General features: G+C 37.0%; 1 protein-coding gene across 20 annotated transcripts in view; it reads left to right on the forward strand.

The window, feature by feature from the left end:
* The window catches only part of RSU1 (Ras suppressor protein 1), an 883,461-nt gene that overhangs the window by 572,471 nt on the left and 283,258 nt on the right, over positions 1–27,732 (forward strand). For 13 of the 20 annotated variants that reach the window (XR_014817902.1, XR_014817896.1, XR_014817898.1 and 10 more), the window contains one exon: positions 3,154–6,257. The gene's annotated coding sequence lies outside the window, so the exon portion shown is untranslated. Of the gene's footprint in view, positions 1–3,153; positions 6,258–27,732 lie in introns of those variants that run through there. The other 7 variants (XR_014817908.1, XR_014817911.1, XR_014817897.1 and 4 more) reach the window with 2 other exon arrangements.

Here is a 27,732-nt window from a genome sequence, read left to right on the forward strand (position 1 = left end):
AAGAATACATAAGAACCGGGGAAGGAAATGGTATACCTGGATTTTAGGAGGTGAAGGAGATTGACCTTACATGTTTTGTGCTATTTGCATGAATTACTCATATGAATAAATATAAGTAAACAAAGTTTTCTTTTAAAGTGAAGACCCTTTAATTATAAGGGATTTCTCAAAAGGTAATCTTAGATAATTTCTGGACATTTGTATTGCCTTATGTAGATCATTAGATGCTACCATTTTGGAATTCTGTCCCTTCAGAAATTCTTGGGATAACAAGGTTTTAGTGTCTAGTCCTCTTGCCCCCTTCATCTCCTGAAATTTCTCAAGAAATAATGTCACTGGAGTTTGATGGCCTGGATATTTGGTAAGACATCCTTCTTAGCAAAAACCAACAAAAAGCTTTTGAGATGCAGAGCAGCAAACTCTTGGATTTCTTTCCAGGTCCATCACAAATGTTACTTCCTCCCTTCATTAAATCAATTAAAACATGTTTATTTATCTAGAAGCAGCAGTGTATTTGATTTTTTTTTATGTTCTCTAAACCTTGGTTGTAGTCTTGACCTTCTAATCTAGTTCTGCACACACACCACTTAGATAGAAATATTTTCCTAGAATTTCAGTTTTAGATAGAGGAACTATTTAAATCTATGAAAGGACAGGTGATTTGCTCAACTCCTAAACTTTGAAGCTGACCATTTCTTTCAGTTAGAATATACTTTCTTCCTTGTAATTGTTCTCAAACTCTTTGGTTCATGTTTCATGTATTTAGTAAAGTCATAGACTATTTGAGAGAAGAAGTCTTCTTTTCTTCTCAGTTACTTCAAAGCAATTTAAAGGAAAATCACTAAGTAATATTTTGTGTCAGGCACTGTGTCAGGCACTCTGCCAGGTGCCAGATATAGAAAAGTACCTGTGACACTGGGCTTATGAGAGGTTCACAGTGTTCTTCCTCCCTATCCCTTAACAAAGTGTTCAATAACCTCTTCTTTTTCTGAGACAAAGAGAAACCACCGTCTTGTTCATCTACCTAATCAAGGGAGAAGCCTGGTAAGAACTATAGTTCTGTAATTTCCTTCATAATTTCTGGACCCAAGAAATAATTTCTGAACAAACATTAATTTAATCAAGCATATGATGCATTTGAGAAAAAATACTTCAATTAGGTCCCAAATTTCTCTCTTCCAGGTCTTAAGGAAATGATCAGTTTCCTGATGCATCAAGGCCATTGGTCTACATCATAAATAGAATTTCTTTCCTTGACATTGTGCTTCTATTTTTTTAAACAATCCAAACTATAAACAACATTCTCTCAACTTCTAACTGAAAAACTATTTTCTACATTGACCAGAAGTAATATGTCCACCAATTCTACCAACACAGAAAACCAGACATTTACGATCATCTCTTGATTGGAACACCGGGTATAACACAACTTGCTTTCCGTGCTCAGATCCTGAAATGCTTATCAACCATGGACAGGCCCTAGAAAAATAGAATTTCTATTAGACTTTAACTGGTTCTGTTACAAGCTCTGGAAAGAGGAAAATAGATTAAGCCAGAGGTTGTCATTTTAGGTCCAGCCCAGTGCAAGTGTGTCTTATAAATAAAAGGTGTAGGAACTGCCCTTGCCCCATTAAAAATAATTTCTTAAGGTAAAAGAGAAATGGTCTTTCAAAGATATCCTAGGACATGAAAGAAATATTGCCAACCTTTGGTCAGACTTCTGTTGCCAAATGAGAATTTTAAATTAGTTCATACCAGGTATACAGTGGGGATTACTGGAGAAAGACAACAAAATATTGGGAAAAGATTCTGGTGTTTGCACTTGGAATAAAAGAAGAAGGTTCATTAATAAAAACTTTATTCAGGGCCAGTCTAAAATTCAGAATGAAATCCTACGAAAATCAGTATGACAGTATTCATTGAAAGTGTTCTTATCCAGAAATGGAACAGTCATTCTTCACGTCAAAATTCCACTTGAAATAAGTCATGGACTACTATAACACACACACACACACACACACACACACACACACACACACACACACACAAATACATAAATTGGGTGTTTGGGATTAACATACACACATCACTGTATAAAATAGATAAATAGCAAGACTTACTGTATAGTACAAAGAGCTCCATATTTTGTAATAACCTGAATGGGAAAAGAATCTGAAAAAGAGTTTATATATAGCCAAATCACTTTGCTGTACACATGAAACTGACATACCATTGTAAATCAACTATACCTGAAGAAAAAGAAAATAAGTCATGTGAATTTTTATCATTGAAACAATCATTTATGGTTAAGTATAGGCATTTGAAGCAGATTTAAGGGCCCCATCACAATTGGGGGATGTGTTCTGCGCTCTCCATATAAGCAGTATGTGTCTGGAATCTTTGCTCTTCTACACTTAGGCAACATTCCAGCTTCCCACCTTTCTGTTTGGGGCAATAATATATTCATCTATTTTTCTTCATTCAGTAAAGTCCTCAGTTGGTACCCACACTCCATTTGGTCTTAAAATTCTTTCTGCCTTTCACAAACTTGGTAGGATCTAGAGATTCTAGATATTTGTATCAATGGATAATGTCTTGGGGAAGAAACACACATGCTCAGACATCTTTAGAACAATAATGGAAGATGTTAAGAAATGCCAAGAAGCAGATCCAACAAATAGAGCAGTGGCAGGTAATTTGACCTGTCTTTCCTGTGTGATCCCTTCTAGCCTTGTCATACACTGTGGGTGGTTATGATGTTGCCTGGGAATGTAGAAATTAGAAAAATGGTCTGAGTAATACTCTGCTACAGGAAAGGGTTTTGTGGTCTCTACAAGTCCTATTAAAACCTACTGCATTGACAGCCTTGCATGTGGTTCTTTTGCTATACAAAGAAAATAAAACCTCCAAAGTTATTTCCAGGCACATTGGTCTTTTTCTTTTGAATTACTCAGAGATTACAAGGGGCCTTGACAATGAAAACTGGGTCCTGATGACTCAACCTCCCTCAGCCAAAGTTGCGACGATCAGAGGAAATAATACATGTTGTTAGGCAGTATCTGACATAGAATAGGAGTGTAATTAATGTTTGTTTTTTAAAAGCTGCTGGGCAGTAACCTGAAGTTGACACGTGTTTTGTTCCTTCAACTTTAGGCGAAACAGACCTGCAGCTCAAGTTGAAATGATGGACAACTTGACCCTGACAAGGCCTTCCAATAATTTGAGATGCTGTTGGCTGTCTGGAGGGTAAGGTAAGACCATGGTTATTCCATGTTACCTTCATTCACTGCAGATTTTTCCCCATCAGTAACATAGAGCCAGGAAAGAATGTACAGAAACCCACTTTCTTGATTGACTGCAATGATATTCTTTTTGCATAACCTCTATAAAAAGAGGTAAGATAGCCTTTTGCCTTTCATGAGCATATTCGAAAGCTCCCCAGTTTCCTACAGGAAAAAGTAAGCAAAGCAGATTGGAGGATACTGGGAGGCTAAAGTACTTATTTGCTTTGATGCAGTTTTATCCATATTTATGTTTACATTTCACATCATATGGTATCCTAGTGGAGAAAGGTTTGGTGGTACAAGTATGAACTATAGACTTAAGTAGAATTGAAGAGCAGGTTAAAGGCAACCACTGAATTTCTAGTGCAAAGTCCCACTTAACTGTAGGTGCAGGAGACCACACCTATATTTAAAGAACAAAGAAGGTATCTGTGAAATAGAAGCAGAAAAGCAAGAGGAGAAATCAATGAAACCAAAAGATGGTTCATCAAGAAGTTCAATAACATTGATAAAACTGATATATTAGGAATATTTGAGTGCATTGCAAATGAATTTATGGCCGTTATACTCACATATCATTTGCATTAACACATACATCTATAATATTCTTCTCATTAATTAAGACATAAGAGCTACTAAAATTGAGAAATAAAGTTTTCTAAGAATAAACTATGAGAAAAATCATTGATTATTAATAACTTGGGGCTATTACATTACTAGACTTGTTGGGTCTGAGAGATGGGACAAAAAATTGTTATGTTTTACAGTAGGTCCAAAGGAAATGAATGTTCATTCTTACTGAAGGCAGGGCCAAAGAAAGAGGAAGAATTTCACCTTAGGCTGAAAGTTGATTCTGATTGCATATCTCCAGAATTTTTTCTCTTTGGATATTTGGATGAATATATACATATTGAAACATGACTTGTATTGAATACTATTAATTCTTTCATCATGTACAATAAGATGCAAAGGCTTCTATCTCTCTGTAATCAGAAAGCAGATTATAGAACAAGAGAGAAGCAAAGCTACTACTAGAAGAAGGTAAAAAATACTGTATGTGAGGCATAGGGTCACATGTATATCTGTGTCTACATACACAGGTATGTGTGCACGATGTTTCCCATGACTATCTGTGACATTTCAATGAAGTTAGGTAAATGAGTTGGTGTCCCTCCCCAAAGATCTAGGTTATAGAAGCCCTGCTTTGGACAGTGCGATGGACTTCATGAAGCTCTTTGGGCTCTTGGAGGCCTTTAAGGTCCTGCTGCCCCGTAATGCGATCCTGAATATGTTTGGGCCTTGGAGTTAGTGTGTATGAATCTCAGCCTATCCTAGAGCATGTGTCCCAGGCTGGAAGACCAGTCTCATGGGACCCAAGCGTAGAGCACATATTTCTGCTTGTGAGTATACTGGACAGTAGAATGGCTAATACGGACATAAGACCTTGGGTTCTGGCTCTCTTCCCATCTACCCTAAATTTCTTTCAGGTACTTGTATCAGAATTGTAACTGTTTTCTTTGTCTGGAACTTGGGCTGAAATTATCTGAAGGCCTAGTTGGATCTAGTCTGCATGAGTGGTGTAAAATTGTTTAAATTTTACTTATGAAATACATAATTTTGAAAAGGGTGCATAAAGCCAGAATGACAAATCTGCATGCATAGGGGATAGAGATGTGTGTGTGTGTGTGTGTGTGTGTGTGTGTGTGTGTGTATTTATCTTTAGCAAAAGCATTGCTTAAACAACACACACCAAAAAAACTTGAAATCCCTACTCTATACTCAACCCTAAGGCAAAATAAACAGGGAGAGTAATGAATGTATTAATGGGTTCTAATAGTGGTGAGTGTGAACATCATAAAAAATTAGGATTATCTGACATTGCTTAGAACATAAATAATGAGAGTGAATTACCAATTCCTCTCTTTTCCTCTCCTCCTTGATTTACCCCAGAAGAACCAAGATAGAAATATGGTCAAGTGTGAGGGAATCCTTTCTAGATCTATCGTAATTTTGATATTTACTATTGCTTGTGATTATTCTTACTGGACTCGAAGCATGATTGAAATCTCTGTTCCGTATTTGCTTTAAAGTGGCAGATCACCATTGCAGTTATACAGAACTATTGCCCTTGTATGGCTCTATGCCTAGGAAAGACCATGAAAATTTTCCAGAGAAAGAATCCTAAGTGTAAAAATTCCTAATGTATCTGAGCCTGTCAGTGTGACATATTTACCTGATAAAATTACTAACACCCTATATTGTCAATGGAAATCACCAACTTTCTCTTATCCCCATACAGTTTTATTTTCCTACTCTTCTATAAATTTGATTTTCCCACAATTCTACAAATCATCATCCTTGAAACTGGAAGTTGTTTCTAGTTTTTGCCTTTTCCCTCACCCCCACAACCAAATCAATCCCCAACTGATCCTTCTTAGGTTGGTCGTCCCACAATGCCACTTGAATTTCTCATCCATCATTTCATTCAAGGATAACAGCAAAAACTCCAAAATGATATTCCTACCTCACTGACCTGTCATAATATTTAAAGCAATTTAAATTTACTCTTTTCATTGTTTTTACATGGCTACTCAAATAAAAACCCTTAAAAGTCTTCTCATATTTTTTATCTTGTTATGCAAGGTTTCCAAAGTTGTCTCTCTTGCACAGGCAATAAAGAAGCATGCATTCTTTTTGAAAAAAACTTGTTCTGGTCTAAATGTGTTGTTTTTAAGAAAATTAGGATCACCCCAGTTGGCAAGTGCATTTCTACATAAAGAGAAGCTGGAGAGAGGAGCTCTTGTTTTGGTGTTTTTGGCAATAAGCCAGGCACAGGGAAGCAATCTGTGGACTCCAGCAGAAGATATAAGTTGGGAAAGTAAGGGATCTTAGGTGACATAGGCAGAAAGAGAAGTAAGGCACACAAAAATTGGAGGTGTTGGATGGCCTGAGCCTCCGTCAAAATGATAAAAATACAGAAATGAAGAAAGAAGAAAATGAGCCACATTAGGGGATAGGGAGGGAGAATTGATTCTAATTTGGACATTCTGAGTTTGCAGTGAAAAGGTGTGACTGAATAACAATGGCCAATAGGCAATCCAGGACTGGAACTCAAGAAATGGAACTTGCCTCCAGATACAGACCTTAAATGATACCCATGGTTAAATTGTTGAATGTGGATAAGTTTATCTGGAGAAAATATCAATAAAGGAGAGGAGAATTAGTGAGGACTGATTTTGTAAATATGGAGTCAGGAGATAAAAAAAAAATTGGGAAGGGGAAACAATGAGGTAAAGGGAACACTGCATGATTGTGTCATGGAAACCAACTGAGAGAGGAGTTCCAAAAGAAGAAGCTCCAGACAAAGATAATGAGCAGCCAGGATGTCATGAAATTGATGATGGAGTCATTGGTCTGCAGAGCCATTGTCATGTGAAGGGAAGTCAGATTTCAGAAGGTTAAAGAGAATAGGTGGCAAAGAGTAGAAAACTTGGTTTTAAGAAACTGGTGATCCAACACAAGGAGACTGAGATAGTAGCCTGAAAGTTCAAAATGGTCATGCTTTGCTTTTTTTTTCTCCCAAACCGAGGAACATGTGAACTTTTTTTCAAAGCAGAAAGGAAAACAGAAAAAAAAAATCACTGTGGACGTCCCCAAAGGGTAGAGGGGGTTCACATAAGAGAAAAATCAAGATAGACGGGATCCTTTTGGGAAAGAATGTAAGGCACCTACCTCTCCTCTGAAAAGAAGCACAAGAGCACAGATCTAGAGAAAAGAAGTTTCAGGTGGATAAGGGGTAATGTTAGCTGTTAGAATGAGAGTGAGATGGAAGACTTGAAGCATGGTTTGAATAACCACTTGCTCAGTGTACACAAAGTTTAAAAATAATTCAGTGAAAGAAGTGAGAACAATAAAAGCCTGATGGAACACAATGGCATGGCTTTTGAATGATAAACATTCAAAGAAACCACATCATTGTTCATCAGCATTTACTGATAGAGCCTCTGTTACTACTTGCTAATTAATTCACTAAGATTGATGAAGATTAAATTGGGATAGTGAGATACTGGAAAATTTTATTTCCTGATCCTACGCACTCGCACTCAACGTGAGCCAAAGCCCTGGTTGTCAATGGTTACACCACTGTGATTCAGAAGAAAGCTGTTCCACATTAGTAAATTAGATGAAAAACACATTGTTACTTTCAACATGAGCAAAAGCCACATGGTATGTTGCAACAAAGCAGAGGATTAGGGATCATAAAATCTGTCCAGTCTAAGCAAGGCAGTAGGAGTGATTAGTACTTACTCACTTGCACCTTGGGGCTACGAGAATTGTTTTATTTAAAATGTAGAATGAATTCTTATAAAAGAGAAAAAAGGCATTGTTCATCAGAAAGGCCAAAAATGAGACACAGGTGAAGCAGAGATAGAGCTCTATTCGAGAAGCATTAGGGAAATCTGATAAAGTATTAATAGGCTGAGAAAAAGAAAAGCCATTCAAGAAACAGGAAATCCGTGGCTGCTGCTGTGATGAACTGACTGGGCACGAGGCAAAAGCAACAAGAGCTAGAAATCCAACCCACATTGTAAGTTGAAATGTAGGGCACTTTTCCCACCTGCATTTTCTTCTTTATTAGGTAGGAATTGAATTGGAATTTGAATGCAGCTTCTTAGCACACTTACAAGGCCAATGTAGCAATATTTCAACAGCACACATTTGCTTTTGATTTAGGATTCTTTCAAGCTAGGTCATTACAGAGGAAATTCTTCCTATGTTCCTAATCTCTTGATGTGTCCCATCCTAGAGGGGACATACGTCTGGACACTTATAAACAAAGAAAACTTGAATCCATTCTGCTCTGAGCCTGATGCCATATGCAATATACGGAGACTTTGATTATGAGAACAGCACGGTCACTGGTATCCAGTCCTTCAACCACATGTTGAACCACAGAGAAGACACCAAGAGATTTCTTTTTCCCCAGAAAAATTTGAATAGCATCACAGAAATCAATAGAGTACTTACTAACAGAACATAACTACAAGCATTCTTTGGGTTCTGGAGGCAAGGATGGGGACCAAAGGGGCTAGAAACATACCACATGGAATCCACTTAACAATAGTGATCAGTTTCTGTTGAAAGCAGCGGCTCTGATGGTTGAGGATTTGAGCAGGGACTACATGTAATGGAAAGTCATCATCCTTTCACTGAGACACATGGAAGGTAGCAGCGTTAGGAAAGAGACCTGGCTTGACTCCGTCATGAACCCAGAGTGATAAATAGATCAAAAAGACGCCTCGTGAGTCAAAATTTGCAGATAGCCAAGAGGAAGAAGTTGAATAATCCAGGTGCTAACTGATTAGAATTAGATATTTCAGTATAAGCTCATGTTTCTCTTGATGCAGATGCAAAAGGATACACCTGGAAGCAGTCATAGACCTAGGTATACACACATGTTAGATTATACACATATATTTCCTTGCTCTGTTATCTGAAGGCCCTGTAGCAATGAGAACATTAGGACCCAAACGTTGGTTTCTAATACCATTTTCCCAAAAGGAACCAGGGTTCTTTGGTGAAATGGTTAACTCTAGGACTGGGGCAGCAAATGTACAAAATGAGTGTGGAGTACCAGAAAATAAGGTAATGCTAAAAAAGAAAAACACCACAGTGATGGGTCATGCCAAAGGGATATAGGAATGAACTAAAAGCACTTCCAATGGCCAAAGCTAGAATAATTGGAGATATAAACAAATTTAACCCAAAATATGAAATAAATGTCCATAATGCCATAAATAGATGGGTAAATGACTATGTGAGTGGGGAAACAAATCTCCCACATGAAACACTTTCCAATACTCAGTGCAGATCCACAGTCCTCAAGGAGAGTAATCATGACCTTCCCCTACTTCAGCGTGGGCTGGTGGTAACTCCATGAAGAATAGGGGAGTGACTTCATGATGAGGAAAACTGGCGAACATTGGCTTAGCCTGGTGTCAATCATTTGGGACACTAAGGAAGCTGGTAGAAGTGGGCTATGCTGAAACAGTTCCTTCACTGTTGCTGAGGTTTCTATTCAGCTTAAGGCTTTGGTAAGTTGTGTTCTCTTTTGTTTCCCATTCCCAAATAATGTTCTACTGCAAAGATATTCATGGAGGAATTTCCCATTGTGGCTCAGTGGTAAGGATCCCGACTAGCATCCATGAGGATGTGGGTTTGATCCCTGGACTTGCTCAATGGGTTGGGGATCTGGTGGTGCCATGAGCTGTGGTGTGGATTGCAGATGCGGCTTGGATCCCCCGTTGCTGTGGCTGTGGCGTAGGCTGGAAGCTGTAGCTCCCATTGGAAAAAAAGGTATTCATCGCTCCAGATTCCTATCCCCTTTCCTCAAAATGGTGATTTGCTAAACTGGTAATGACAGTTTATCATTAAAAGTAACCCTTCCTGATTAAAAATCTTGGTAGAGACTGAGAGGAAACAGGATATTCAACTAATCTTGTTAATGGACAAATATTCTGCCTGGAATGACTTGGTCATCTAAGGGTAAATAAATAAAAACCATTTTTAAATTGAATATGCAATATTGTGTTAATTTCAGAACAACATGATTTGGTTTTATACATGCATAAACATATTTCGGATTTTTTCTGTTTTAAGATATTATAAGATTGAATATACTTACTTGTGCTATACAGTAAATCCTTATTGTTATCTGTTTTTATACAGTAGTGTGTATAGGTTAATCCCGTATTCCTAATTTATCCCTTCCCCAATCCTGCTTTTTGGTAACCATAATTTTGTTTTCTATGTCTATGAGTCTGTTTCTGTTCTATAAATAGATTCATTTGTATTATTTTTTAGATTCTAACTATAAGTGATATATCAATATTTGCCTTTTTCTGACTCCATTTAGTATAATATTCTCTAGGTCCATCCATGTTGCTGTGCATGACATTTCATTTTTTATGTCTGAGTAATATTCCATTGTGTTTATATGTCACATTTTTATCCAGTCATCTGTTGATGGACACTTAGGTTGCTTCTATGTCTTGGCTATTTCAAATAGTGCCCCTATGAACATTGGGGTGCATGTAGCTTTTCAAATTGGAATTTTCCTCTTTTCTGGATATATGCCCAGTGGTGGGATTGCAGGATCATGTCATAGCTCTGCTTTTAGTTTCTTAAGGAATCTCCAACAGTTTTCCATGCTGGCTGTACCAATTTGCCATTCCTACCAACAGTGTAGGGGGGTTCCTTTTTCTCTACACCTCTTCCATCATTTATTATTTGTTGACTTTTGATGATGGCCATTCTGAACAGTGTGAGGTGGCTCCTCATTGTAGTTTTGATTTGTATTTCTCTAATAATTCGTGATGTTAAACATCTTTTCATGTGCTTGTTGGTCGCATGTGTGTCTTCTTAGGGTGAATGTCTCTTTCGGCCTTCTGCCCATTTTTTGATTGGATTATTTGTTTGTTTTGGCCACGCTCATGTGGAAGTTCCTGGGCCAGGGATCAAACCTGTGCCACAACAGTGACCCAAGCTTCAACAATGACAGCACCAGATCCTTAACCTTCTGTGCCACAAGAGAACTCCAGGTTGCTTGGTTTTTTATATTAACTTGTGTGAGCTATTTGTGTATTTTGAAAATTAACCGTTTCTTGGTGGCATTATTTACAAATATTTTCTCCCAGTCCACAGGTTGTCCTTCCATTTTGTTGATAGTTTACTTTGCTGTGCAAATGCTTTTAAGTTCAATTAGGCCCCATTTTTCTTTTTTGCTTTTATTTGTTTTGCCTTGGGAGAATGATAAGAAAATATTGCTGTGATTACATCAGAGGATGTTTTGCCTAAGTTCTCTTCTAGGAGTTTTATGGTGTCATGTCTTATATTTAGGTATTTAAAACATTTCGAATTTATTTTTGTATGTGGTGTGAGGGAGTGTTCTAATTTCACTTATTTACATGTGACTGTCCAGCTTTCCAAATACCACTTGCTGAAGAAACTCTTTTCTCCATTGTGTATTGTTGCCTCCTCTGTAAATGATTAATTCATAGGTATATGGGTTTGTTTCTGGGATCTCTGTTCTGTTCTGTTGGTCTATATGTCCTTTTTTGTGTGTGCTTCTATCATGCTGTTTTGATTACAGTAGCTTTGTAGTTATTATCTGAAGTCAAGGAAATTTAATCCTCCAGCTTTGTTCTTTTTCCTTAGGGTTACTTTGGCAATTCTGGGTCTTTTTTGGTACCATATAACTTTTTGGATTATTTGTTCTAGTTTTGTGAAAAATGTCATGGGTAATTTGATAGAAATTGCATTAAATCTCTAGATTGCTTTGGGTAGTATGGTTATTTAAACATTTTTAATTCTTCCAATCCAAGAACAAGGGATGTTTTTTCATTTTGTGGAATTATCTTTACTTTTCATTATCAATATCCTATAGTTCTCAGCATATAGTTCTTTCATGTCTTTGGTTAGGTTTATTGCTAGGTAATTTTTAATGGGATTGTATTTTTTTACTTTCTCTTTCTGATATTTCATTGTTAGTGTAAAGGAATGCAGCAGGTTTCCACGTATTAATCTTGAGTCCTCTTGCCTTTGTGGATTCATATGGTAGTTCTAACAGTTTTGTGTGGAGTCTTTAGAGTTTTCTATATAGAGTACATATTATCTGCATATAATGACAATTTTACCTCTTATCTTAATTTTTGGATACCTTTTATTTATTTTTCCTTGTCTGATTGCTGTGGCTAGGACTTCCAATACTATGTTGAATAGAGATGATGAGAGTAAGCATCCATGTCTTGTTCTAGAATTTAGTGGGAAGGCTTTTATCTTTTCACCACTGAGTATTTCATTTGCTGTGGGTTTACCAAAAATGGCTTTTATTATGTTGAAATATGTTACCTCATACCCTCTTTGGTAAGAGTTTTTATCATGAATGGATGTTGAATTTTATCACATGCTTTTTCTGCATCTATTGAGACGATTATGAAGTTTTTCTCTTTTATTGATGTGGTGGATAACATTGATTGATTTGCAAATGTTGAATCATCCTTGTGACCCTGGAATGAATTTAATTTGATCATATTATATAATTCTTTTTATGTATTGTTGGATTCAGTTTTCTAATATTTTGTTAAGGACTTGCATCTATATTCATCAAATATATTGGATTTTAATTTTCTTTTTTTGGGCAGAGCCCCATGCTGCTGGAGAGACCCTGGATGAGTCTGAGCACCTGGGTAGCTAGGGGAGGCCAGAGGAGACCTAGGCCACAGGGATTAGCTGCAGAGGGTGGCGGAGCCAGCCTTGCACATACTGGGAGGAAAAATTAAAAAAAACACATTTTTTTCTTTTTTTGTAGTGTCTTTGGTTTTGGTATCAGGGTGATGGTGGCTTCATAGAATGACCTTGGGAGTGTTCACTTCATTCACTTCATTAGATTATGATGGATAGTTATAAGTTCTTTGTATGTTTGGTAGAATTTCCCAGTGAAGACATTCATTCCTATATTTTTGTTGCAGGGAGGTTTTGTTTTTGTTTTTCAGATTCTATTTCACTTCTAGTGGTTGGTCTGCTCAAATTACTTGTTTCTCTTCACTCAGTTTTGGCAGACTAGATGTTTCTAGAAATTTGTCCATTTCTTCTAGGTTGTCCAGTTCAATGGCATGTAACTTATCATAGTATTTTCTTATTATATTTTTGTATTTATATGGTATTTGTTATTTTTTTAATAATGACTTTTGTTTTTTCCATTATAGCTGATTTATAGTGTTCTCCAATTTTCTCCTGCACAGCAAGGTGACCCAGTCATGCATACATGTATACGTTCAAGGAAACTGAGATCTTGCATCTCTGGTTTCAAGTCACTGGTTTCTGTTAATGACCTGGTATTGGTTATTTATTTGTTTGTCTTTCATTTGGTATTTTGTTTATTTGGGTCCTGCCTTTCCTTTTTGGTGAACCTGGCTGGAAGTTTGTCAATTTTGTTTATCCTTTCCAAACAAAACAAAACAAAACAAAAACAAACAGCTCTTGGTTTTTTAATCTTTTCTATTTTTTTAATATCTGTTTTATTTATTTCTACTCTGATCTTTATTATTTCCTTTTTCCTGCTGACTTTGGGTTTTACTTATTCTTCTTTTTCTAATTTTTTAGGTGGTAGTTTAGATTGTTTGAGATTTTTCTTGTTTTTTTGAGGAAGGCCTATATTGAACTGCTAGGAACTTCCCTCTTAGAAATGCTTTTTGCTCTATCCCATAGATTTTGTAAGGTTGTGTTCTCATTGTTTTTTTAAAGGTACGTTCTTATTGCCTCTTTGATTTTATCTTATAACCTGTTGGTTTTTAGTAGTATATTATTTAATCTCCATGTAATCATTTTTTCCTTCTCTCATTTTTATTTCTGTGGTTGGCTTCTAGTTTCATACCTTTGTGGTTAGAAATGATACCTGAAATAATTTCTATCCTCTTAAATTTGTTGACGCTTGATTTGTGTCCTAGTATGTGGTGTATGCTAAAGAATGTTCCATGTGTGCTTGAAAAGAATGTGTATTCTGTCTTGTTTATTTGTTTGTTTATTTTTGGAAGTAATGAACTATTCTATTCTGTCATTTAGAATCTGTTGCTTTATTGATTTTCTGTCTGAAAGATCTGTCCATTGATGTCAGTGGGTGTTAAAGTCGCCTACTATTATTACATTCTTGTCAGTTTTTCCCTCTATGTCTGTTAGTGTTTATTTTATATGTTTAGGTGCTCCTATATTGGGTGCATATATATTAATGATTATCAAATCCTGTTTTATATTGATCCTTTTATCATTATGTAGTGTTCTTGTCTTTCTTCATGGAATTTATTTTAAAGCCTGTTTTGTCTTATGTAAGTATTTCTACTCTCACTTTCCTTTCCATATGAATGAAATATATTTTTCCATCCTCTCACTTTGAATCAATGTGTCTTTTGCCCTGAAGTGAATCTCCTGTAGGGAGTATATTGCGGGTTTTTGTTTTCTATCCATCCTGCCACTCTATATCTTTTGTTTGGAACATTTAGTCCATTGACATTTAAAGTATATATTGAAAAGTATGTTTTTATGGTTATTACACCTTGCTTTCAAGTTGATTTTGTAGTTCTTTGTTCCTTTGTTCTTTCTGTTTTTAAGCTTGAGTACCTTTCTTTTTTTATGCATCTATTGTATGATTTTGATTTTTGTTTTCATAACCCATACCATATCTACTTGCTTCAGAGTAGTAGTTGTATAAGCTCACACACATTCTGAAAATCTACATTTTTATTCTCCTTCCCCACTTTTCATGATTTTGGTATCCTATGTTATAGCTTCATGATTATCCTCTTGCTGTTAATTGAAGTTATAATCACTTTTCAAAAAAATGTCTTCTTGTTTTTAAGTATATGTACTGGCTTATTTAAGTGATGTAAACCTCTTTCTTATATTCACTTTTCCTGTTGTGTTTTTCTCTTTCCTATAGATTTCTTGCTTTTTTATTTATTCAATATTTATTTATTTCAGTATTTCTCTTCAATTAGATTTATTATTGTTGTATTCTTTTATTTTTTCATTTTCTGAGAAATTCTTTGTATTTCCATTCAAAATGGTAATCTTGCTGGGTAGAGTATCCTCAGTTGCAGGTTTTTCCCTTTCAGGGCTTTGAATATATCACGTTACTCATGTCTGGCATGCAAAGTTTCTATAGAAAAATAAGCTAATAGCCTCATGAGAGCTCCCTTGTAATTGACTCTTTGTTTTTCTCTTACTGTCTTTATAATTGTTCTCTAACTTTTGCCACTTTAATTATGTTTAGAGGGGGTTCAGTTTGGTTTCAACTTGTTTGGAACCCTCTGTGCTTTCTGTAGCTGGATATCTTTTTCCTTTAGATTTGGGATGTTTTCAGCCATAATTTCTTCAAATATATTTGTAGTCTCCCTTTATTTTCCTTCTTCTTTTTTTGGAACCCCTATTATATGTAGGTTGGCACACTTTGTATTATCCCATAGATCTCATATATTGCTTTCATTTTTTACTTATCTTTCTGTCTTCTATTCTGACTGAGTGATTTCCATTATTCTACATTCCAGATCATGTATTTAGTCTGTTCTTCATTGCCTTATCTCAGTTTTTATCTTGGTAATTGACTTGTCTAATTTTTATTGGTTCCTCTTTATAGTTTCTAGTTCCTTGTTATAGTGATCTCATTTTGTACCTATAATCTTGCTTAATTCTTTTTTTATTACTCAAATGAATTTATCACATCTATAGTTGTATAATGATCATCACAGTCCAATTTCACAGGATTTCCATCCCACAACCCAAGCACATCCCCCCAACTCCCCAAACTCTCCTCTGGAGACCGTAAGTTTTTCAATGTCTGTGAGTCAGTATCTGTTCTGCAAAGAAGTTAAGTCTGTCCTTTTTTCAGATTCCACATGTCAGTGAAAGCATTTGATGTTGATGTCTCATTGTATGACTGACTTCACTTAGCATGATAATTTCTAGGTCCAATCATGTTGCTAAAAATGCTGTATTTTGTTCCTATTAATGGCTGAGTAATATTCCATTGTGTATATGTACCACCTCTTCTTGATCCACTCCTCTGTCAATGGACATTTAGGTTGTTCCCATGTCTTGGCTATTGCAAATTGTGCTGCAATGAACATCGGAATACATGTGTCTTTTTGAGTCATAGTTTTCTCTGGATAGATGCCCAGGAGAGGGATTGCTGGATCAAATGGTAGTTCTAGGTTTAGTTTTCTGAGGAATCTCCATACTGCTTTCCACAGTGGTTGCACCAACTTACAATCCCACCAACAGTGTACTAGGGTTCCTTTCTCTCCACACCCATTCCAGTGCTTATTGTTTGTAGACTTTTTGATGCTGGCCATTCTGGCTAGTGTAAGGTGGTACCTCATGGTGCTTTTGATTTGCATTTCTCTAATGAGTGATGTTGAACATATTTTCATGTGTTTTTTGGCCATCTGTATGTCTTCTTTGGAGAACTGTCTGTTTAGATCTTCTGCCCATTTTTGGATGGGGTTTGTTTTTTTGGTATGGAGCTGCAGAAGTGTTTATAAATTTTGGAGATTAATCCCTTGTCAGTTGATTCACTTGCAAAGATTTTCTCCCATTCTGTGGGTTGTCTTTTTGTGTTGTTTAGGGTTTCCTTTGCTGTGCAGAAACTTTTAAGTTTGATTAGGTCCCATTTGTTTATATTTGTTTTTATTGTCAATACTCTAAGAGGTGACTCTGAGAAGATATTGCTGTTATTTTTGTCAGAGAGTGTTTGGCCTATGCTTTCCTCTAAGAGTTTTATAGTGTCTGGTCTTATATCTAGGTCTTTATTCCATTTGGAGTTGATTTTCATGTATGGTGTCAGGGAGTGTTCTAATTTCATTCTTTTCCATGTGGCTGTCCAGTTTTCCCAGCACCACTTATTGAACAAGCTGTCCTTTCTCCATTGTATATTCTTGCCTCTTTGTCCTAGATTAGTTGGCTTTAGGTGCGTGGGTTTAATTCTGGGCTTTCTGTCTTGTTCCACTGATCTATATTTCTGTCTTTGTGCCAGTACCATATGGTTTTGATGATTGTTGCTTTGTAGTATAGTCTTAGGTCTGGGAGCCAGATTCCTCTAGCTCCATTTTTCTTTTTCAGGATGTCTTTGGCTATTCTGGGTCTTTTGTGCTTCCAAACAAACAGACCTGAAAATATGTTTTTGGTGTTCTGTGAAAAATGTCCTTGGTAACTTGATAGGGATTGCATTGAATCTGTAGATTGCCTTGGGTAGTATAGTCATTTTGATAATATTAACTCTTCCAATCCAAGAGCATGGTATACCTTTCCATCTATTTGTGTCATCTTTGATTTCTTTCATCAGTGTCTTATAGTTTTCAGAGTACAGGTCTTTTGTCTCTTTAGGTTGGTTTACTCCTAGGTTTTTTATTCTTTCGGATGTTGGTAAATGGGATTGATTCCTTGATTTCTCTTTCTGATTTCTCACTGTTGTCGATTTCTGTGTATTAATTTTGTATCCCGTGACCTTGCTGTCACAAAGTGTAGAAATGCTGTCTATTTCTGTGTATTAATTTTGTATCCTGTGACTTTGCCAAATTCATGGATGAGCTCTAACAATTTTCTGGTAGAGTCTTTAGGATTGTCTAGGTATAGTATCATGTCATCTGCAAATAGTGATAGTTTTACTTCTTCCTTTCCAATTTGGATTCCTTTTATTTCTTTTATTTCTCTGATTGCTGTGGCTAGGACTTCCAAAACTATGTTGAAGAGTAGTGGTGAGAGTGGACATCCTTGTCTTGTTCCTGATCTCAGTGGGAATTCTTTCAGCTTTTCACCATTGAGAATGATGTTCGCTGTGGGTTTGTCATATATGGCCTTTATTATGTTGGGGTAAGTTCACACCTTCTGAAGGGTTTTTATCAGAAATGGGTGTTGGATTTTGTCAAGGGCTTTTTCTGCATCTATTGAGAGGATCGTATGGTTTTTATTCTTCAGTGTGTTAATGTGGTGTATCACACTGATTGATTTGCAGATATTGAAGAACCCTTGCATTCCTGGGATAAATCCCACTTGATCATGATGTACAATCCTTTTAATGTATTGTTGGGTGTGGTTTGCTGGTATTTTGTTGAGGATTTTTGCATCGATGTTCATCAGTGAAATTGGCATGTAGTTTTCTTTTTTTGGTGGTATCTTTGTCTGGTTTTGGTACCAGGGTGATGGTGGACTCATAGAATGAGTTTGGGAGTTTCCCTTCCTCTGCAATTTTTGAAATAGTTTCAGAAGGTTGGTGTTAGCTCTTCTCTAAATGTTTGATAGAATTCAGCTGTGAAGCCATCTGGTCCTGGACTTTTGTTTGTTGGAAGTTTTTTAATCACAGTTTCAATTTCATCTTGGTTTAGTCTAGGAAGATTGTACTTTTCTAAGAATTTGTCCATTTCTTCTAGGTTTTCTGATTTATTGGCGTGTAGTTGCATATAGTGGTCTCTTATGATTCTTTGTATTTCTGTGATGTCCGTTGTTACTTCTCCTTTTTCATTTCTAATTTTATTGATTTGAGTCCTCTCTCTTTTTTGCTTGATAAGTCTGGCTAGGGGTTTATCAATTTTGTTAATCTTTTCAAAGAACCAGCTTTTCATTTCATTGATCTTTTCTATGGTTTTCTTTGTTTCTATTTCATTGATTTCTGCTCTGATCTTTATGATTTCCTTCCTTCTACTAACTTTAGGTCTTGTCTCTTCTTCTCTCTTGAACTGCTTTAGATGTAAAGTTAGCTTGTTTATTTGATCTTTTTCTTGTTTCCTGAGGTGCGCTTGTATTGCTATAAACTTTCCTGTTAGAACAGCTTTTGCTGCATCCCATAGGTTTTGGAGTGTCATATCTTCATTGTCATTTGCTTCTAGGTATTTTTTAATTTCCTCTTTGATTTCTTCAGTGATCCATTGGTTGTTTAGTAGCATGTTGTTTAGTCTCCACGTGTTTGAGTTTTTTGCAGTTTTTTTCTTGTTGTTGATTTCCAGTTGTATAGCGTTGTGGTTGGAAAAGACGCTTGACATGATTTCAGTTTTCTTAAAGTTACCGAGGTTGGATTTGTAGCCCAGGATGTGATCAATCTTAGAGAATGTTCCATGTGCACTTGAGAAGAATGTGTATTCTATTGCTTTTGGATGGAATGTCCTATAAATATCTATTGTCTACCTGGTTTAATGCATCATTCAGGGCTTGTGTTTCCTTATTGATTTTCTTTCTGGATGATCTGTCCATTGCTGTAAGTGGGGTGTTAAAGTCCCCCACTATGATTGTGTTATTGTTGATTTATCCTTTTAAGGTTGTTAGCAGTGGCCTTATATATTGTAGTGAACCTATGTTGGGTGCGTAGATATTTAAAATTGCTATATCTTTTTCTTGGATTGATTCTTTGATCATTATGTAATGACCTTTGTCCCTTAAGATATTCTTCATTGTAAAGTCTATTTTGTCTGTTATGAGTATTGCTACTTCAGCTTTCTTTTGATCCCCATTTGCATGGAATATTTTCTTCCATCCTCTCACTTTCAATTTGTATGTGTCCCTAGAAGTGAAGTGGTCTCTTGAAGACAGCATATATATGGTTCTTGTTTTTGTATCCATTCAGCCAGTCTATGTCTTTTGGTCGGGGCATTTAGTCCATTAACATTTAATGTAATTATTGATGTATATGTTCTTATTGCCATTTTATTAATTGTTTTGGATTTGTTTTCGTTGTTCTTTTTCTTCCCTTCTTCTCTTGTTCTCTCTTCTTCTGGTTTGATGACTATCTTTAGTATTGTATTTGAGTTGATTTTTCTTTGTTTGTGTATCAATTGTAGATTTTTGGTTTGTGGTTATTCTGAAGTTTTGATACAAGAGTCTATATGTATATGAGATTGTTTTAAGTTGGTGTACTCTTAATTGTAGGTTCATCTCCAGTGTCCTGCATTTGTACCCACCTCTTCTCATGATTTCTGATTTTGGTGGTATAACTGTGCATGGATGATTTCATATCTTTATGTATATATACCTTTACTGGTGAGCCTTGTCATTTGTGGTATTTTTGTTTCTGGTTGTGGCCTTTTCTTTTCTGTCTAGAGACATTCCTTTAGTATTTGTTGTAAAGCTGGTTTAGTGTTGCTGAATTCTCTTAGCTTTTGCTTATGTGTGACACTTTTGATTTCTCCTTCATATCTGAATGAGATCCTTGCTGGATGATGTAGCCTTAGATGGAGGTTTTTTCCTTTCATCACGTTAAGCATATCATGACACTCCCTTCTGGCCTGCAGAGTTTCTGTTGAAAAATCTGCCGATAACCTTATCAGGGTTCCCTTGTATGTTATTTGTTTCTTTTCCCTAGCTGCTTTCAAGATTTTCTCTTTGTCTTTAATTTTGGTCAGTTTGATTAATATGTGTCTTGGCATGTTCCTCCTTGTGTTTATTTTATATGGTACTCATTGCGCTTCCTGGATTTGAGTGAGTGGTTCCTTTCCCATGTGAGGAAGTTTTCAGCTATTATCTGTTGGAATATATTTTCTGTCCCCTTCTCTCTCTCTTCTCCTTCTGGCACCCCATAATATGGATGTTGATGCATTTAACATTGTCCAGAGTTCTCTGAGATTCTCTTCATTTGTTTTCAATCTTTTTTCTCTTTTCTGCATTTGTAATTTCTTCTAATCTGTCCTCCACCTCACTCATTCGTTCTTCTGCCTCCTGTATTCAGCTGTTAGCTGCTTCTAGTGAATTTTTTATTTCAGTTATTGTGTTTTGCATCTCTTCTTGTTTAAGCTTTATATCTTGTATCTCTTTGCTCAGTGTTTCCTGTAAGTTATCCATCTTTGCCTCCAGTTTATTTCCAATGTCTTACATCTTCTTCAGCATCAACAGTCTAAAGTCTTTTTCCTGGAGGCTGAGAATCTCCTCATCACTTAGCTGGTTTTCTGGGGTTTTTCCTTTCTCCCTCATCTGAGTTATAGTTCTCTGTCTTTTCATTTTTACAGGTTTTTGGTGTGGTGATCTTTTTACAGATAATAGAGTTGTAGCCTCTCTTACTTCTGGTGTCTGCCTCCCTTGTGGCTGAAGTCGGTATGGGGGCTTGCTCTAGTCTTCCTGATGGGAGGCTGATGCTTGCCCACTGGTAGGTGGAGCTGATTCTAATCCCTCTGGTGGGTGGGGCTTAGTCTCTGGATGGGATTAGAGGCAGCTGTGTGCCTGAGGGGTCTTTAGGCAGCCTGTTTACTGAGGGGTGGGGCTGTGATCCCGCCTGGATTATTGTTTGCCCTGGTGCTTCTCAGTGCTGGTGAGTGGGGCCAGGTTTTCCCAAAATGGCCACCTCCAGAGAAAGGCACACTGCTGAATATTCCTGAGAGCTTTGCTTCCAATGTCCTTCGTTTACAACAAGCCACATTCACCCCTGTTTTCCCAGGAAGTCCTCCAAGAACTGCAGTCAGGTTTGACCCAGATTCCTATAGAGACTTTGCTTTGCCCTGGGACCCAGTGCATGTGAAATCTGTGTGTGCCTTTTAAGAATGGGGTCTCTGTTTCCCCCAGTCCCGGGGAGCTCCTGTGCACAAGCCCCATTGGCCTTCAATGCCAGATGCTCCAGGGGCTCTTTCTCCCAGTGCCAGATCCCCACATGTGAGAGTTTGATGTGGAGCTCGGAACTCTCACTCCTGTAGGTGAGTGAGTCTCTCTGAAACAGTTACTTTCCAGTCCCTGGGGCTTCCCACCCAGGATGTATGGGGTTGTTTATATCATGAAATCACCCCCTCCTACCTCTTGATGTGGCCTCCTCTTTGTCTTCTGGAGTAAAATATCTTTTTTAAGGTTTCCGGTCCATTTTGGTGAAAAGTGCTCAGCCTTTAGTTGTGAATTTTGTTATTTTTAGGAGAGAAGTTGAGTTCTAATACTTCTATTCCACCACCTTAATCCCATCTCCTCTTGCTTAATTCTTATAGCGTTTGTATCACTTTTGTAAATTCAAAATATGGTAGACTGAAGAAATCTGTCTCACTGTTTATTCTTTCAGGGCATTTCTCTTGTTCTTGTAGTTGGGAGTCATTTCTTTCCTTTTCCTTGAACTTAAATTTATCTGATTCTATAAGTTTAGGAGAAACAGTTACTTGCTGTGGACTTGAAGAGATGTTTTATGTGGGAGCATCCTGTATAGATTGTGTCAGTTCACTATTTTGGTGTGAGGGTGTTTTTGGTATGGATGCCTGCCACATCTTAGAGTTTTCTAGCCATTTTCCCCTTTATAGGGTGTGTGTTTGGTGTTAGGATTACCAAAGCCTGCACTGAATATTGCCAAGGCCTCCTCTTTACTCTGTATTTGTCACAGCCCTATTGGGGACAGAGTCTGTTCCTGTTGTTGGAGTAGAAACCCCTGATATGGTTCTAAGCTGTGATGTGAGGTATTTGGGACTGGAGCACTCTCAGATACTGTCCTAGGAACAGTCCACCAGCAGTAGGAATGAAGGGTTCTAGAATACTGCCAGACACTGTATGGTGCCAACAACATCCTCTACCTCTAGAGCTGCTCCTGGACCTACTCTTACTGAGGAAGCACTGATAATCAGCCTCATCTTCAGTGTATATGTACTCACAAAGTCTACTTCTTCTGGAGCCACACCCCACTATGAGCATGCTGATAGGACTGTTTCACAGCACCCACCTAGGAGTGAAGGTCCTGTCTTGGTTCCTTTTTAAAAACTTTTTGTCCTATATGGTTATATGGGAGTCTTTCTTGCAACTTTAGTTGTAAAAGAGATCTTATCTCAGCCTTCTGTTGGTTTTCTGTGGGAATTGTTCCACATGTGGATATATTTTTGATGTTTATGGGAGGAAGTGAGGTCCACTTACTTCTACCCCACCATCTTGATCACTCTCTGAATTGAAATTCTTTTAAGTTTTTAAAAAGTAGTTGAAAGCTTCATGGTATCCCTACAAATAACATTATTTGAGAGCCTAAAACTCTCTTTGAGTTATTTCAAAAGAAGGTTTTAATGTGGACTGATTTCTTGATAAACTTGACATTCTGAAATAGAAATTATTTTTAACATTTCTCCTAAGTCTCAAATGGTTATGTCTGGTGCACCGTTCATATGTTTGTGTGGTCAAACCATCAGGTTGTAATGGAGACTTCTAGGACCAATTTTAGAAATAACCCAAGAATAATCTGCTGTCATGGCATCTTAGACCAGGAGTAAGACCCCCACAGAGTACTCGTTGAGTGTGTTAATTAATGTCTTAAAGATTTCCTTTTTCAATCATAATAATATGAAGTATTCAAAACCTTTCTTGTACCCTAGTACCATCACATATATGAGCAACTCGATGATGACATTAGTGTGGAGTTGAGTATCTCCACCTTAGGTAATGTGTAGGCATTAATGAGGACAAGAGACCATTTAAAAACTTTCCCAGAGTTAAGTCTGTAATTTTATGGAAACAGACATAACTAAAGTCTCTTTACTTCTGGATGAATGTGCTTTATATAATACTTTTCATTTTTCACAACTTATTGGAAGTTAAATTAAGCCATTAGTGTATATACCCTGACAGATAAATTCTTTTTTTGTTGTTTCAGTTCTGAAGAGGATTTCAAAAATAAGTTTACAGTAGAGGTTGCCTTCTCTTTTTTTTATTGAAAGGTTTAATTTTCTTAAAAATTCTACAATCTAATTGTGTGGTAAAAAGAAATTGAATAAGGTTATAACTATCCCTTGATTAATCATGCTAGTTAAGGTCCACCTTCACAAATCCTTTAAGATACTTTCAATGGAATCAAACAGTTTCTTTCCTTTTTAGTTAAGCCCTCAAAAATGTTGGGTGGTGCTTACCTATATAGTAATTTTTAACATCCACAATATTTATGACTCTTAAGATGAAGATTTATAAAAGAAAAGGAATTCATTAAGCATGAACTCATTATGGTTAAATACAACAGGTTTTTTTTTTCTATTGCTAAGCCAGCCTTAATAATAACGCAGTAACATTGCTTTCAGTTGTTTGTTGACTATAGACGGCCAGGGAAACCACCAGAGAGACCTACTGATCAAGCAAAACTAAGTTTGCCCCACCTACTATATGAGAAAGAATACCGCCTAGATGGTAGGTAGCTGGATGGGTGGATGCCTGCATGCTGAGTGAATTGATAGATGATGATAGATAGATGGATAGACAGACAGACAGCTAATAGGTGGATGGATGGATGGAAGGATGGAAATGTCTCAGTAGTACATCAGAAGCAGGAAGTCGGGAGAAGATCCATGGTTTTTGGAGGTTTGGACTCAAGTGAATGAAGATATTTCTTCAAGATAGGGAGATAATGGGACTGGACAAATATGGGATGTAAATTGCTAAGATTGTGGATACAGCAAGAGAAGGGTCCATAGCAAGTTTTGATAAGTAAACTTGTTTTCTGAGACATGAGCTGTTTTCAAAAGTGAGCAATCTATTGTCCCAGTAGGAGAGCATTTTGCCCACAGAAGCAAACTATTAGGCTGGATAAATTAGTTGGCAAGAATTTTTTTGAAGCAAACAATAAACTAATATGTTGATATAAGGTTTTATTTTCCTAGGATAAACTGTCAGGTCATGCTGACACCTGTGGCCTCAATTCTTAGTTGCCAAAGATAAACTAAAACAGGGCGAATCTGTTTTTCCTTGTATCACACTGTTGTTCAATAATTCTTCTTTAATAGACCCTAAAATTAAAAGGCAGTGAATATGTATTAATGTTTAAGTCGAGTCTTAATTCAGATTGCCCCAGTTTGATTAACTTTTCTCCCATGGAAGAGCAGAAAAACTAATGATACATTGGAAGTTTGAGACTGCTGATGGTCTGCTTCTCCCAGCTGTCAGGCTGCTGTTTCATAAACAAGAAGTTTAGTGGTATATCTATTTTATGCCATATAACATCACAGCCAGAATGGAACATGGAAATACCTGGGCAGATGCTTAGCCTCATAGGGAAGAACTTCACGGGATGCCTGCTCGAGTGAAACTGTAGTTTAATCACTCCATTCTAATGATTCTAGAGAAAGCTGGAAAACGGATGGAGGAGACAGAGGGAATGGTGGGTGTTGGACACCCACGGCTTGAAAAATAGCCTGAAACTGAGTTTTTCCATTCATGACTTAACAGGGCTTCTTAAAGAAATCGTTACAAGTAGAATACTGTAACGCAAAGTATGAATTAAGATAAAAAGAATCCCACTAGTCCTAGTCTCTTGAATACCATACTGGACTGTAAAGAGGTGGTTTCAAATACCATACTTGGAAGTCAAGTCTAGGAGGAGGAAAATTGGGTGGGAAATATCATAAGAAATTGATAAGGAGCTTATAGAGAGGGGAGAAGAGAGGAGATTTTCCATTTTTAGCAACCTTATAGGCACTTTAAGACACTGGTTTCCTCCATTTCTATTGGCACATCTTTCAATGGCATGGTACCTCACTCTGGCCCCCAGTTTCCCAAAAGCTTTTCCATCTAAAAATGACTATTTATTCCCCAGCTATTTCTAAAACTACTATTAATAGAGCCCCCAAAGCACTCCTGTCTGTTGAACAAATCACAGAAATAGTAACACACTGCAATCTGCTATGGAAACTTGTCAATTAAAATAATGGATCTTTAGTCACAAATCATTATCACAGTTTGACTTTAAAGTGAATGGATGATGTATGGTAAGGATAAAGGAAGGGCAATGATAAAAATGTGCCAAATGATTCCAGAATTGGACGATTTTTGTAGAGAATGCAGGTTACTGTGGAGTTGAGACCAACCCAGTGGGTATTACTTCTTAGGACAGACTGGGAAACATGGGAATTATAAGGCTTCTTAGTATTTTTTTTTAAGTAAAAATATTTAATTCAAGTGTGACAAACTTTTATGTAGGTTATGTAAGTGTAGATATGCATCAAGTTCACAAACAAATATGTCAATATCACCAGCGCCCAGTAGATTAAAGAAAAATAACAGTGACCTTCAAGCTCTTAGTTTCCTCCTCTGCTTTACCAGGAGCCCCAAATGTATTTTTATCTTCTTTGCCTTTGTTGATTGCTCCCTGCTTTTCTGCTTCCTGGATATGGAATCATAGCATACCTACTCTTTTGCACCTGGTTTCTTTTGCTCACTATAACATCTAGTGAGATTTAACTATACTGACGTTTGTAGATATAGTTTATTCATTCTCATTGCTTGGCTCGGGAGCATTGCATCTTGTGAACATGCCACAAAGTACCTGCTCAACGGTTGATGGACATTTGAGTGGTTTAAAGAGTTTCTGCTACTAGAAAATCATGTTGCTATGAAAATTCACATATGTGACTTTTGCTGAACATAGACACACTCCTCTCTGTTGGGTATTTTGCTAGAAGTAAAAATGGTGGCTTCTGGGGGCACGTACACATTTAGTTTTAGTAGGTTCTGCCAGTGACCTTCCAAGCTAATCATGCTAGTTTACACGCCTCCCAGTAAATCATGAAGTTGCAGTTGCTCCATATCTTTACACACACTTGGTATTTTCTGTCCTTTTTTTCATATCATCTTGTTTTTATATATCATCTCTCCAATCATGTCTAGAATTTCAGCCTTCCCTTCACAAGTGTAGTTAACCTACACAGTTCTTGAAGACCTCTGTGTAGTCAAGGTCTCTGAGTCAAACAGCGACCCAGATTGAGTTGATGGAACAATGTCAAAATTCTATAAAGTAAAAGTAGATAACTTCCAGGAGGCGAAGCCTTTTTCCCTTGTCATGAAACTGAATATTCCTATTATAGAATTTTGGTTACGAAGTAGGTGTAAAAATTATTATCTTAAATTTATAGAAAAGGAAGTTTATATCCAGAAGCTAAATGTCAAAGACCACCCCCTTTAAACTCAAGTTCATATGCACCTCTGTGGTGTTTTTCTACCAGGCTGTATTGCTTTTTTTTTTTTTTTGTTATGGGATTATGAATACACACTTTGAATACATCCTAGATTAGTTTTGCTCAATATGTTTGTTCCATATTTTGTTCATCTTTACATCTCCTATTTAGTTATTCATTACTTTGTTTATTTCTCCTCCCTGCTAGATGGCCTTTCATAAGGTGCAAAACTGTCTTACTCACTTTTTACTATCCATTACCTTCAGCTGTCTCTGGCACAGAGGAAGTACTCAATAAACAGTTTGATGGGAATGAATTAATGACCACTGGAAGGAGCTTCACGTGCATGTGGGAGGATGAAGAATGATGTACTTTTTAAATTATTAAAATGAAAACATTAAAAAAATTTTTTTTTGTCTTTTTGAGGGCCATACCAGCAACATATGGAGGTTCCCAAGCTAGGGGTCAAATCAGAGCTATAGCCATGGCTTATGCCTCAGCCACAGCAGCGTGAAATCTGAGCCACACCTGTGACCTACACCACAGCTCACAGCAACGCTGGATCCTTAACCCACTGAGCAGGGCCAGGGATCAAACCCCAATACTAGTTGGGCTCCTTACCTGCCGAGCCATAATGGGAACTCCACATTTTTTAATTTAAAGCAACGTAATCTCACGGGAACTAGCTTACATTTAATAATTTGAGACTATTCTCTTTATGGCAAGATTTTGCAGGTCCATAGTTAAAACAAATTTGTAGACAGTCTCTCCAAGGTTTGGAAAACCTGACACTTCAAGACTGAGGAGGGTAGGCAGAATTAAAAGAGCGAATTCTTTTTACAGCCTCACCTGCAGCATGTGGACGTTTCTGGGCTAAGGGTCGAACCAGAGCTCAGCTGAGGCCTATGCCTCAGCTTGCGGCAACACTGGATCCTTAAGCTACTGAGCAAGGCTAGGGGTTGAACCTGCATCCTCATGGAGACTAATTGGGTTCTTAACCTTCTGAGCCACAATGGGAACTCCAAAAGCAAATTCTT

The sequence above is a fragment of the Sus scrofa genome, chromosome 10, assembly GCF_054392235.1.
Source record: "Sus scrofa isolate SSC_HxYL_T2T_F1_AM1 chromosome 10, Sscrofa_HxYL_maternal_Yorkshire_Landrace_v2.0, whole genome shotgun sequence".
NCBI classification, from domain to species: domain Eukaryota; kingdom Metazoa; phylum Chordata; class Mammalia; order Artiodactyla; family Suidae; genus Sus; species Sus scrofa.